Raw genomic sequence first — 12866 nt, forward strand, 5'->3', positions numbered from 1 at the left:
GGAAATCTATCTCTACCCTTTAGAGATTTTTCAAACCAGTTCTCTAGCTTCCTGGCCACACAAAGCTTCAAAATCTGGCAAAGGCCTTAAAGGGGGAACAACCATGTGCCTGAAGCAGGCCCCATCCTCTAGAGTAGTTGTTCTCAACCTTCCTAATGCCACGACCCTTTAATACAGTTCCTCATGTTGTGGTGACCCCCAACCATAAAATTATTTTCATTGCTACTTCATAACTGTAATTTTGCTACTGTTATGAATCGTAATGTAAATATCTGATATGTAGGATGTATTTTCATTGTTACAAATTGAACATAATTAAAGCATAGTGATTAATCACAAAAACAATATGTAATTATATATGTGTTTTCCGATGGTCTTAGGTGACCCCTGTGAAAGGGTCGTTCGACCCCCAAAGGGGTCGCGACCCACAGGTTGAGAACCGCTGCTCTAGAGGCTTAGTGTTTCTTAGGAACATAAGTCCGTGGGAGGTTTCATTTGCTCTTTAGAAACATTCAGCCCCACTCCCCAGTATCCTATGAATCCTAAGAACTCAACAAATATCTTGAGGAGAAAACCAGCTCTGAGTTTGAAGCCCCTTAAGTTTCTGGTTTATCACACTAGCAGTCTATTGATTAGAGTTTTGCAGGTTTCTCTTTCCTTCACAAGGACCCTCAGCCTGAGCCAAGTCCAATCCTCAACCTGTGTGCAGTCAAAGGCCCCTCAGGCAAAAACAGCTGTTAATCATCAGCTTACCTTGGAACAACTTTCATCTCTCTTTAATTTTAGTTCATCTAGGACTTGTTTCTTCCAAAATCTATGGTGCCTTTAAAATGGTCATTTTTGTAATTTCTCCAGTTTTCCCTACTTGTTGCAGTAGGACTACCAACCTGCCTCCAACAGCTAACATATTAGCCAAAGTACTATTTTCATGTTTTATTTTTGAAATTAAGAAAATTACTTAATTTCATGGTGTTTTCTAGTTTTCAAAGGTCTTACACATTCACTGTCTCAATTGAAGCTTGTACCAAAGCTGTGACATAGGTACCTAGGGTACCTGACTCAGCAATGACTCTCTGAAGGCCTACCACCACCTGGGCATGACTCTCCATGTGAAATGCCAGGAGGGCTTTTCCAAGTTCTTCTGAGACCAAGCTTGCCTACATTCTCTTTAAACACGTAAGCATAAATGACAGTGTATTCACCAGGCTAAACAACAGTCTTCAATAACTGACTTGCACTTCTTAGTCTTCATTTACAAGACTGCATGAATGCAGACAGATTCAAGGTGAGATTTAAAGTTATTTGTGAATTACCATCTCAGATCTTCATAAAGGTGGGTTTACAACATTTATGAAACAATCACCTTAGGCAGCATTTTCCACTGATGGGAGAAAATTCAAAATCAAAAATAACATTCCAGCCCTTACAGCGGTTCTCAACCTGTGTGGGTCATGAACAATGAAAATATATCCTGCATATCAGATATTTACATTACGATTCATAACAGTAGCAAAATTACAGTTATGAAGTAGCAATGAAAATAATTTTATGGTTGTGGGTCACCACAAGATGAGGAACTGTATTAAAGGGTCGCGGCATTAGGAAGGTTGAGAACCACTGGAGAGCATCAGCCTGTGAACTGAAGGGTTGCAGGTTCGATTCTGGTTGAGGGCAAGTACCTGGTTTGCAGGCTCAATCCTCAGTCCCAGTCAGGATAATGTGGGAGGCAACCAATCGATGTGTGTCTCTCTCTCACGTCAATGTTTCTCTCTTTGTCTCTCCCCCTCCCTTCCACTCTCTCTAAAAGACAATGGGAAAAATATCCTCGTGTGAGGATTAACAAAAATAATAATAATAACTTTCTACAGTTTTCTAAAGATATATATAGCAGTAAAATCATGCCCTATGTGAATTTTCTGGCACATTAACTCTACAAATTATGCTGGTATATAAACTCAGAAAACTATGCTGGCTTCTCGATATGACAGAACTGAAAATATATGTTTATTCTTACCAGCTCTCTGGATGGCTTTTCCAAACTGGCCTTTCAAAGACATGTTTGTGCAACATCTTTAAGCACTTCTTCTAGATAGCTGTAGGAATTCAATGAAGCTCCTTTCACTGTGACAAAGTCATTGCTGTTCAGCTGAACTAGTCTTTAGCAAGGTGGTCAGAAGTATGTATGTGATAGCCTCTAAAGGACATCCAGAAAGTCCCTATGCCCAAAACTTCTCCCCTAGCATTACTGTAATTTTTTTTTAAAAGCAGAGGGATAGAAGAATGGGTCTCATTCATGAACTGACGAGGCCAAGAAGATAAACTATTAATATCAAGAATAAACAAATAGCATGAGTTTAAAGAAAAGTAGGGAATGGTGACCATGCCCAGCCAACCAAATCACTGTAGACAGTTATAAATGAATTCGGCAATGTAGCAGGATACAAAATTAACACCCAGAAATCTATGGCCTTTTTATACGCCAATAATGAACTCACAGAAAAAGAAACTAAAAAAAAAAATCCCACTTACCATTGCAACAAAAAAATTAAGATACCTAGGAATAAACATAACTAAAGAGGTAAAAGACCTGTACTCAGAAAACTACAGAACACTGAAAAAAGAGATAGAGGAAGACATAAACAAATGGAAGAATATACCATGTTCATGGATTGGTAGAATCAACATCATTAAAATGTCCATACTACCCAAAGCAATTTAAAGATTCAATGCAATCCCCATTAAAATGCCAACAACATATTTCACACACCTAGAACAAACTCTCCAAAAATTCATCTGGAATAAAAATGACGCCGAATACCCTCAGCAATCCTGAGAAAGAAGAACGATGTTGGAGGGATCACAATACCAGATATCAAGCTGTATTACAAAGCCACTGTTCTCTAAACTGCCTGGTACTGGCATAAGAACAGACATACAGACCAATGGAACAGAACAGAGAACCCTGAAATCGACCCGAGCCATTATGCTCAATTAATATTTGACAAAGGAGGCAAGAGCATACAAGGAGTCAAAAAAGTCTCTTCAATAAATGGTGTTGGGAAAATTGGACAGATACATGCAAAAAAAAGAAACTTGTCCACCAACTTACACCATACACAAAAATAAACTCAAAATGGATAAAGGACTTAAAAGTAAGATGGGAAACTATAAAAATCTTAGAAGAATCCACAGGCAACAAAATATCAGACATATGTCGTAGCAATATCTTTCCCGATACAGCTCCTAGGGCAAATGGAAACTAAGGAGGAAATAAACAAATGGGACTACATCAAAATAAAAAGATTCTACACAGCAAAAGAAACCATCAATAAAACAACAAGAAAGCCCACTGCATGGGAGAACATATTTGGCAATGTTATATCTGATAAGGGTTTTAATCTCCAAAATTTACAGGGAACTCATACAACTTAACAAAAGGACGATAAACAATCCAATCAAAAAATGGGCAAGGGACCTAAATAGACACTTTTCGAAAGAGGACATACAGAAGGCCAAGAGACATACACGTAAAAAAATGCTCAAAGTCACTAATCATCTGAGAGGTGCAAATCAAAACGACAATGAGGTACCATCTCACACCTGTCAGAATGGCTATCATCAACAAATCAACAAATTACAAGTGCTGGCAAGGATGCGGAGAAAAAGGAACCCTCCTGCACTGCTGGTGGGAATGCAGACTGGTGCAGCCACTGTGGAAAACAATATGGACTTTCCTAAAAAAATTAAAAATGGAACTCCCACCTGACCCAGTAATCCCACTTCTAGGAATATATCCCAAGAAATCAGAAACACTAATCAGAAAGAATATATGCACCCCTATGTTCATAGTGGGACAATTTACAATAGGTAAGATTTGGAAACAGCGTTAAGTGCTCATCAGCAGGTGAGTGGATTAAAAAACTGTCATACCTGTATACAATGGAATACTACATTGCTGTAAAAAAAAAAGAACTCTTACCATTCACAACAACATGGATGGACCTGGAGAGCATTATGCTAAGTGAAATAAGCCAGTCATCCTATATAATAAAAGCCTAATATGCTAAGTGTCTGGTCGTCCAGTCATCCATTCAACCAATCAAAGTGTAATATGCTAACGATATGCTAAGGCTGCTCAACCGCTCACTATGACATGCACTGACCACCAGGGGGCAGACGCTCCACCCAGTAGGTTAGCTTGATGCTGGAATCCAGCTGATTAGGACTGAGCAAGACAGGCTGGACATGCCCTGTAGCCCTCCCATGGTCCCTCCCTGGCTGGCCAACCTCCCACGTTCCTCCCCGGCCCCAATCATGCACTGGTGGGATCCCTCGGCCTAGCCTGCGCCCTCTCGCAATCCAGGACCCCTCAGGGGATGTTGAAGAGCTGGTTTCGGCCTGATCCCGCAGGCCAGGCCAAGGGACCCCACTGGTGCACAAATTCATGCACTGGGCCTCTAGTGGAAAGATAAATATCACATGATCTTACTCATTTGTGGAATATAATGAACAACATAAACTGATGAACAAAAATAGATCCAGGGACACAGAAGCATCGAACAGACTGTCAAACCTCAGAGAGAAGGAAGGGGTTGCAGGGGGAGGGGGTAAGAGATCAACCAAAGGACTTGTATGCATGTATATAAGCATAACCAATGAACACAGACAGTAGGAGGGTGAGGGCATGTGCTGGGGAGTGGGAGTGGCTGGGGATAGGTCAGTGGGGGAGGCGGAGAGGAGACATATGTAATACTTTAAACAATACAGAATTTAAATTAAAATAAATGAATAAATAAATAAATAAATAAAATGCCAACAGTGGCGATACTTTCTTCACCACCATGCTGCAATTGGATAATATATGTGTTTTAGTTGACTGACCATATTTGGGGTTTAGTGTGGCATTGTTTACTTTGTGTTGAACACACAGTAAAAGGACAAAAAAAAAATGCCTTAATGTTTCTCAGTATACCCAACTATGGAGAGAATACTGTATTTTGAATCAGTTCTCATGTGAAAAACTACAAGAAAAGCCAATGACAGTGCCTGGTCTTAATCTTTGAACATTTCTTTAACAATGACTGGATTTTGCTTACTACCTTCCTTACTTATTTATTTTACTTCCCAGATTTCCAGTTGGATTGGATGACCACATAACACTTTTTCTGTCACTCTCAAGTATGTATCTGACTATGCGGATTTCAAGTGGGATAGTTACTGGTGACAAACCCAAAGCTTAGAACTATGGAATGTGAACTAAATTTGAAAACATAAGCATCAATAGTCATGTACCTAAAATAAAAAAGCATGGTTCACTTTGCTGAGTTTTAGAAAAACACTATACAATACAATATGGAGCCAGCTATTGAGTCTTTGCACATATTCTTTCCCACAGAGCAAGATGAAAGGAATGCTCTCCCACAATTCAAAAATCCTTTTAGTCACCAAAGAAAAGGTAATGTGAAATGAGCAAAACAAGAGAGTACAGCAAAGTAGAAAGATCAGATTCCTCAAAGGCTCTCTTGGGCTGGAGAGGATCGTTAGCAGTTTCAAGACGAATTTCCTCATCTGTACAAAAGAATGATAATAATACCTGCAACGTACTTGTTTTGAGAATAAAAAGAGATAGACCATGTCAAATGCCTGGTACCTAAAAAGGGCTCAATAAAAGTACACCATACTCATGAGCATAAATTAAGTTTACCTAAACAGTAAAGCTATTTTCAGTAGGGAAAAATAAAGAGAAACTGATATTTATAAAGACTAAGTAATAAGAAAGGAAAAAGCAGAAACAAATTTTAAAACCAGTATGATTAGTACTATACAAAAACCACATTTGCATATGGTGGGGGTTCAGGAGCGAAGATCAAGTAAATACGCCAAAATGCTGGCACCAATGATTCATGATCATGAACTTACTAGTGTTTTTGCTCTCTATTTTCAAGATTTTCAATAGTGTACTTAATGTTACTTATATAATGAAAAAAAATGTGGTTTTTTTTTATTTTGAATGATGCCCTTTTTCACAAAAATTACCTACTTCCTAGCAGAGGCATTAAAACATTCTTTTATATAGTCCAGAGCTATTTTGCATGATTGCTAATAATGATTTCATCCAATTCATCATTTATCAGGAGCTTTGTGCCAGACTCCAAAAGGACACAAAATAAATGATAGGGTCCTGTCCTCAGTATATCCCTTGATAATAACAATGGCGGTGTTTCTACTGTTGTAAATTGGTTTGTTCATTAAGGCTTACAGGGAAACCGAGAGGGAGCAGGAGAGGGAAGAAGAGATATACTGCAAGGAACTGTGGGGGTTGGGGGGGGGGCAAATTCAAAATCTGTAGAATAGGCCTGATCATAGATATTACCTACATCTGCAAAAAAACTGTGCAAAACCTAGAAGGCTGTTTGAAGAACTGAAATATGTAGCCTAGCCAAGTGGATATATCCAACTGAACCTCACAGTCACTCAATATTCCCTTTATTTTCTTCAACTTTCTAGTTTACTTAAAGCCACCAGGCTCTCAGTTCATTTCAGACCACACCAAAAATAGTGCATTCAGGAAATACTGTCCTTGATGCACACCATCTTCCTTCCCAAGGCCAGCTTGATACAACAGTGGATGGATTGGAAAGTTACACTCTGCTGAACCATCAACTCAAACAGAGTGGATGTCTTAACAAATTAGGACAGAATTCTTATTTTGGGTGGGCTATTGCTTTAATCCTGGTCAAAACCAAGAAAGAGTGGCATTAGAAAAGTCAACGAAAAGCAAAATCCACTTCCTATTAACCACAATGTTAAATGTCAGGAGGCAAAAGGTAGAGATTGGCTGTGTGTCCAGCATTGTGGGTTCCAAATATTTTGTGATAGTTGTCCTCTATTGAACTTTATTTTTAGTAGTCAATCTCCTATTTTTTAATTTATTTTAGGGTATAATCCCTTACTTATTTGTATAACTGGCCTTACTCATGCCATATGTATCTAATCCCCAGGGTTTCTCAAATGGGGCTAATTTGCCTCCCAGGGGATTGCAGGAAATGTCTGGAAACATTTGTTGACTGACAAAATTTGGGGAGCTACAGGGTAAAGGCCAAAGTGCTGCTAAACACCCTAAAATGTACAAGGCAGGACCATACAACAAAATATTATCCAGTCCCAAATGTCCATAGTGCCCATGTTAAGGACCATGGTCTAAACCAGCCGTGGGCAAACTACGGCCCGCGGGCCAGATCTGGCCCGTTTGAAATGAATAAAACTAGAAAAAAAAAAGACCGTACCCTTTTATGTAATGATGTTTACTTTGAATTTATATTAGTTCACACAAACACTCCATCCATGCTTTTGTTCCGGCCCTCCGGTCCAGTTTAAGAACCCATTGTGGCCCTCAAGTCAAAAAGTTTGCCCACTCCTGGTAGTGAGAATTCTGCCACAAATTCCAATCAAGATCCTCAAAAACTAGGTCTATGAAGAAAAAAAGCTTGTTAAATTTTCTTAACCTTTAGTTTCCAGACTATGCTGAAATTGCCCTTTAAAATCATGTCAGGTCTTTTAGTGATTTTGGAAGGGTAAGATGAAGAAAATATGTCCATTTTTTAAATAGCTGAAAATTCTAATGTTCTAAGTGAGAGTTATTGTTATTAATTATAGTTAAACTATTAAAACTTTAAGTATAATCATATGTATAATGTCTACAACACTATTGTTAGTTTATCATGAGACATAAATTTATATTATTAATTTTTTAAAATAATATATTTCAAATGATTTAATTTTCGTTTATTCTTTAACTGAATTTACATTACATATCTTTTTCTCCTTTCAAATTCTATTTCATCTCAAAAGTGGAGTCAGAGGAAGTTTTCTAAATTGTAACTTTAGAATGCTCATGCCCAATGAGTCTAATTTACAAGTAACACAACCTATATTTTCCTGCTAACAATCCAATACATTTGTCATTGAGGAAAAAAAAATTTTGAGGGAGTCTCAGGGAATCACCAGGACAGGGCAAATAGTGCCAGCCAGGTTGATGAAGGCTTAGATATGGCACCCACCTGCCAGTTCTATGGGGGGAGGTCTCAGCAAAGGAACATGGCCTCTTCCAGTACTTCTGTTTGGGTGAAAGGTACACCTTCAGCTCTCACCCTAAAGCCAGACAATTCAGTTCCTTCTCATATTTCGCTGGTGCCCCAGCATTAAAGCTCAGAGCAAGTGAGTCTGAGACTCTGGTTAGGAAAAGAATGGGACAATCCCAAGAGAGGCAAACATGATGGAAGCCTTGAGGGGACTGTGTATTTTCAATGCAGGCATCCAACTAGAGGATCCGTTATTAGTCCAACTTTGGAGTAGACTTTCTTACTGCAATTAAGAACTGCTATGTATTAGATAATGGACCAGAGGAAGATGGAAAAGAGCAAATTTGTTACCACTGGAAATAAACCTGTTGAAACTATTGTTTTTGAGTCTGTTATAAAATGTCGAAGTCAGCTGAGCAAGTTGCAAGAAATTTTTTTTTTTAGGAATTGTGCAGTAAATTGTGCTGGTGACAGAGGAAGCATTGCCAGCGTGTCCTAATATTAGAAATATAGATTTGTCAAAAACCTGCTGACAGTATGGGATGCTGATCAGCTCAGACACCTGAAGTCCTTAATCTCAGTGAAAATAAACTGAGATTGGGGGAGAAACCAAGATGGCGGCATAGGTAAACACCGGAAATTGCTGCCTCCGACAACAACTTCAAAAATACAACTAAAAGACAGAATGGTCATCATCCAGAACCACAAGAAGGCTGGCTGAGTGGAAATTCTACAACTAGAAGGAAAGAGAAGAGCACACAGACTTAGAGGAGCTACGAAAGTAAAGTGCAGAGGTATGGAGGCTCGGCGCGCGGGGGAAGGGGCTGGCACCTGAGGACGCGGCTGTCTTTTTGAATCGGGAGGGAGTCACAAGCTCCCGACTGCTCTGAACTCCGGTTCTGGGAAATCTCTGGGGTCCCAGGGCTCATACGGGGAGAAACTGGACGGTCTGGCAGCAGGCAGAACTCGGAACTTGAGGGCGGCTTTCCCTCAGAGGTGCTGGCAGCAATTACCTGGACACCAAGACCCGCGGCCCCTTAGGGCAGGGCTGAGAATCAGCCATAGCTGCTTGCTCCGCCCTGTTGATTCCGAGACCCCGCCCCATCCAGGCTGCTGCAAAGGCTTTTGCATATGAATGCTTGGGTCCTTTGCAACCTGAAAATTACCTAACAAATTGCAGCTGGGCCAGACAGACCCAGAACTTCCAAGAGAAGGCCCAAGGCCCCACAGCAGCTTGCATTGCTTCACAGCTGGGCCTCATCTGGGCACCCCCAAACCCCCAATAAAGGAAGGGGAATCTGCATATCTCTTCGTAGCTCCTGCTGGGTAACCTCAGGAAGAAGCTTAATTAGCACCTCCTTAGATCCAAGAGCCAGTGTACCCAGTGGTCAGAGTGGGACCATCCAGATTACAACTCCTCAGATTCATAAGGAACACACTCAGGGGGCAGACTCAGTGAGCACCAAAGCCCCACTGAAGCAAGTCTTGCCCCAGAAGGGTGTCTTCAGCACAGAAGTTCTCCCACTGCAGACACAGCTGATTCTCACTGCCAATTGGCCTGGAGGTCAATTCCTCCCAGTGACACCTAAAACAATCAAGGCATAACTACAACAAGACTGTGCACAAAGCCCACAAGGGGGTGCACCAAGAGTGTCCACCTCAGGTAATTGGGGAGGCTGAGCCACTGGGCCCTGTAGGACACCTAGCACACAAAACCACTCTACCAACACAGGGAAGCAGACAAAATGCGAAGACAAAGAAACAGGTCACAAATGACAGAAATGGAGGAAAGCAAATGACTGGATATAGAGTTCAAAACCATGTTTCTAAGATTTTTCAAGAATTTTATGGAAACCGCCAATAAATGTAGTGAGATCCTCAAGAAATCTAGTGAGACCCTTGATGTTGTGATAAAGGACCAACTAGAAATTAAGCATATACTGACTGAAATAAAGAATATTATACAGACTCCCAACAGCAGACCAGAGGATCGCAAGAATCAAGTCAAAGATTTGAAATACGAAGAAGCAAAAAACACCCAACCGGAAAAGCAAAATGAAAAAAGAATCCAAAAATACGAAGATAGTGTAAGGAGCCTCTGGGACAACTTCAAGCGTACCAACATCAGAATTATAGGGGTACCAGAAGAAGAGAGAGGGCAAGATATTGAAAACCTATTTGAAGAAATAATGACAGAAAACTTCCCCTACCTGGGGAAAGAAATAGACTTCCAAGTCCAGGAAGCGCAGAGAACCCCAAACAAAAGGAATCCAAAGAGGACCACACCAAGACACATCATAATTAAAATGCCAGAGCAAAAGACAAAGAGAGAATCTTAAAAGCAGCAAGAGAAAAAAAGTCAGTTACCTACAAGAGCGTACCCATACGACTGTCAGTTGATTTCTCAACAGAAACCATGCAGGCCAGAAGAGAGTGGCAAGAAATATTCAAAGTGATGAATAGCAAGAACCTACAACCAAGATTACTTTATCCAGCAAAGCTATCATTCAGAATTGAAGGTCAGATAAAGAGCTTCACAGATAAGGAAAAGCTAAAGGAGTTCATCACCACCAAACCAGCATTATATGAAATGCTGAAAGGTATTCTTTAAGAAGAGGAAGAAGAAAAAGGAACTCTTACCATTTGCCACAGCATGGATGGAACTAGAGAGCATTATGCTAAGTGAAATAAGCCAGTCAGAGAAGGATAAATACCACATGATCTCACTCATTTGTGGAATATAATGAACATCATAAACTGATGAACAGAGACAGAGAGGCATTGATTGGACTGTTGGGCCTTGGAGGGAAGGTAGGGGAGGGTGGGGGTAAGGGGGAAAGATCAGCCAAAGGATTTACATGCAAGCATATAGGTCTAACCAATGGACACAGACAACGGGGGGGGGGGGGGGGGGGTAGGGGGTAACGTGGGTATAAGGACACATATGTAATATCTTAATCAATAAAAAAATAAAATAAAATAAAATAAAAATAAGAAAAAGAAAAAGAAAAAAGAAAATAAACTGAGATTTCCCCCTGGCTCACCAAATCCAATTGGAACATTTCTATACTGAAGGTTTAACAAGAATAACATGGGCATAGGTGTTCTGGTGTGCCACTGGGTGGCTGGTCTTCCAGGAGTCTAACAATCTCCATTTCAGAAAGGCTGGCTATCGTTCTACAGATGGTCAAGTTATTAGACCTTTCCTCTAATCAACTAATTGGTGAAAATCAGCTGTTTCCAATAGCCTATCTGCCCAGATTAGAACAACTAATGCTTTCAGACATTGCGATTTCTTCTCTACATTTCCAAGATTCTGGGATTGTGTGCAAAACTTCAATGTTCAATACCTTATAGTCAATGACAACTGAATATCGCAATGGCCATTTATCAATGAATGAGCCGGATAAGTTACACTGTCTGCATGATTTGTCCTGCCTATGAAACCCTGTGACTGAGGGATGCAGAGTGGAGACCACCTGCCAGCTCATTATCATCAAGATCAGTCAGCTGGAGACCCTGAACAAATGCAAGATTCTTTGCAAGGAGAAGAGAGGCCTGGAGCTGAGACGGATTACCAAAAAGCACTTGAAAGTGAATGGAAAAAGGCAGGTGGGCATCAAGATCCAGAAAAAAAACAGGCCAAATGCGGAGTTCCTAGCAGCCCGTCCCAGATGCCAGTCATTCTGCCTCAAATATGGTGCACCTGAAGATGGGGACTTCAAAACACAACAACCATTTTTGCTCAAAATCCCAGCTACTACACTGAAGATAAAATATCCTAATCATCTTAATCAGAAAATCCTAGAGAAACAACTGCCAGACTACATGATGACTCAAGGTGAAAGGATTGCTGTCACGTTGTCTCAAAGTTCTTGTGTCAGACCTTCAGTTGTCCTAGGAAAGTCCCAAAATGCTGGGCAGAGAGATTGAACTAGAAAATGACCAACAGTTTTATTCTGTGGAAAATGGAGACTATTAGTGCAATGGTAACAGCCAATTAATAAACTTCAGAAACTAGACTGTTTATGGTGACTGGGGTTCACTGGAAATAAATTATCTATTGGAACAATTCTACCCCCCCCTCAAAAAAAGAGGTTTTATAACTTGCCCTATATTTAGAAAAGGTTGTGTACTTTTCATTGGGAATAGACCATTTCTAGGTTTGTATATAATAGCAACAATAAACACTTTGTACTTACTTAAAAAAATGTTTGAAAATACACTAAAAGTCATGTGTTTTTCAATGCCCATTGTATTATTCAGGGTTCTCCAGAGATGAGAATCAATAGAATCAATATGATATGTGTATGTGTGTGTGTGTGTGTGTGTGTGTGTGTGTGTATGGAGAAAGAGAAAGAAAAAGAAATGGAAATTTATTATTTATGTCATATATAATAGATGATTGATATATCTATAACAATAAAAGCATAATATGCTAATTAGACTGGACGTCCTTCTGGAGAATCTTCTGGATGAAGCCGCAGTGGAGGGGGCCGAGACAGAGGTGGCCGCCCACAGCAGCGGGGGCCGAGGCCCTAGCACAAATTTCATGCATTGGGCCTCTAGTATATACATATATACATACACACACATATGTATACACTGAGTGGCCAGATTATTATGACCACCTGACGTTTGTAGGCAAATTAGCTATAATTTCGCGCTGAAGTTGCTAGAGGGCCAGACCATTATAAATAGGGAAGCAGGTTGTTTACCACGACAGAAGTGATTTTTTTTCTGAAGATATGGGTAAACAATGCAATTCAACACCCTTTGAACATG

At 40.2% G+C, this 12866-nt stretch overlaps 1 pseudogene; it reads left to right on the top strand.

The window, feature by feature from the left end:
* Window positions 1-5401: 5401 nt before the first annotated feature.
* On the top strand, window positions 5402-12063 carry LOC139006282 (tubulin-specific chaperone E pseudogene; annotated as a pseudogene).
* The last annotated feature ends 803 nt before the right edge of the window (window positions 12064-12866 follow it).

Source organism: Myotis yumanensis, unplaced genomic scaffold (genome assembly GCF_028538775.1).
Source record: "Myotis yumanensis isolate MYYU_CA2020_CCGP unplaced genomic scaffold, mMyoYum1.0.hap1 SCAF_3, whole genome shotgun sequence".
Classification (NCBI taxonomy): Eukaryota; Metazoa; Chordata; class Mammalia; order Chiroptera; family Vespertilionidae; genus Myotis; species Myotis yumanensis.